Source organism: Rhea americana, unplaced genomic scaffold (genome assembly GCF_003343005.1).
Source record: "Rhea americana isolate MKP2758 unplaced genomic scaffold, rheAme1 scaffold_272, whole genome shotgun sequence".
In the NCBI taxonomy this organism is placed as follows: domain Eukaryota; kingdom Metazoa; phylum Chordata; class Aves; order Rheiformes; family Rheidae; genus Rhea; species Rhea americana.
This window is the reverse complement of record NW_028186393.1, coordinates 857,759-859,675: the sequence shown is the minus strand read 5'-3', so window position 1 is coordinate 859,675 and position 1,917 is coordinate 857,759.

Genomic DNA, 1,917 nt, shown 5'->3' with positions numbered 1-1,917 from the left:
CTGCGGACTGTTGGAGTCCCCTAAGGCGGGAGGAGTTTTGTTTCTCCCCGTGAATATTGTTCCCTGGGGAGAACTGAAGTAGAAACAAATCTTCCAGGAAGAAGCTTGTGAAAGAAAAGGACGACAGTCATCCTTGTCGCAAATATGCTCCTCCCGCAGCGGCTCTTCAGGAGCGCTCCCGCGCAGCAGCTCTCCTCAGCCCTCGCCGCTACGTACCCGTCAGGCGGGGGAACGGCATAGTAGTTCGTACACATTCGCGTGCTCTGTTAATCATAAACAAAAGCAACAAAGTACCAATCTCAGATGCTAAAAACCCAGGAAAATACGTTTGATTTTGAGTACTTACATAACAAACGTTGTCATGGTTAATACTGTGTTACAGTACAGTAGCATTCTTGTATCCAGCACCACACTCTCTCTAATGAATTGGTTTAGGCTATGGGCTCTCTTAGAAAATTTATCTGGTAGTGAAACTTTTACATGCACTGGAAGGCTGTGACTACACACTACACTTGTAGCTTTTTATTTTGAAAAGACTGACTTCTGGTGGTTGCAAAAGCAATTAACCTATTGCCAAACAGATACAAGCTTTAAAAGTGATGGAAGTACCCTTTCCCCACCACCACCCCTACGAAAGAATTAGTGGCACACAAAGCACACTATCACATTTTTACAACTGAACAAGCAAAAGGTAACACAGGAGGTACTGTGAAGAAAAAAGATGCTATTCTTTCCCAAAGGAAAAAAAAAGCAAACACGGAAACACATGAAAAAAGACACAGTGATAGAAAATAATACACAGCTATGAGGTCCGTATTATCACTATGTTTTCATAACATGAACCTACATGGCAAGTTCACATATTGAATTTCAGTGTGCCTGCTGGTGAGGTTTTAAGTAAAATGCTTGGAATCATTATTCATTAAGTAGCACAAGATAACCTCGAAAGTCTTACAAGCATACTTAATGCTGAAGTGCGACAGAAATGTAATTTGCTCTCATGCATTTGTGTTTTTGAAATGCTTTTTTTTTTGTTTTAGCATTGGTTTCAATAATTTGTATCCACATTCTTCTGTTTTTCTCTTTTCCATTTTTTTCATAGCTCCAGAACTAATATTCCTAAACATATCTCTCTCTGGGCCTGGTCCTATGAACTCAGGTAAGGATTCTCCCTCTCAGCAGTAAGTACTATGTAAGGTGCTTGCAAGATTGAGTCTTCTGTAATAGCAAATTAAATAAGGGCTGTTGGAGATTATTTTCTTTTCAAGAAAATCAGTGTGTTTATCTTTTTTTCCTGTGTTGTGCTATACTGTTTTCACTGGTATTCAACTAAATTAAATAAAATACTCCATTCTTATTTATAAGCAACATCTTGAAGTAGAAATTCTCTTACGTGCAAGGGTGACATATCCTGTATAAAAGCAGATATCAGTGTATTCTTTACAGAACCTTAGCTTCTTAACACCATTTTATTTACTCAAACTTTAATTACAGGCAAATGTTGCACAAATTTGTAAGTACACTTGAGTGTAGCTTGTATGAGCATACGTGTAGCTTTAACTAAGGTATCTTGGGCAACAGAATGAAAGATAGGGCAGTATAGCAAGATAGCTACCCAGTACCTAGAATCTCTAGATACACACACWTTTTAAAGCTTTGCTTTGTAAATCCATCTGGTAAGATGCATCTAGGAGGCAAACRTGATTAGAAACTGAAGCCCCACTGTCAACTCTTTTTGTAGATTGCTTATATATCTTTGACGGCATTATAGATACTTTCAGTTGCCCATTAGTTCTCATTAGCAGCAATTAGTTAGATCCTTTGTAAGCACAGAAAATAACCTTTATCTTCTTCCTCATAAAAATATCTACGAAATAATCCCCATGCTTTATCAGTTCTAATATTGTTCCTTTATAG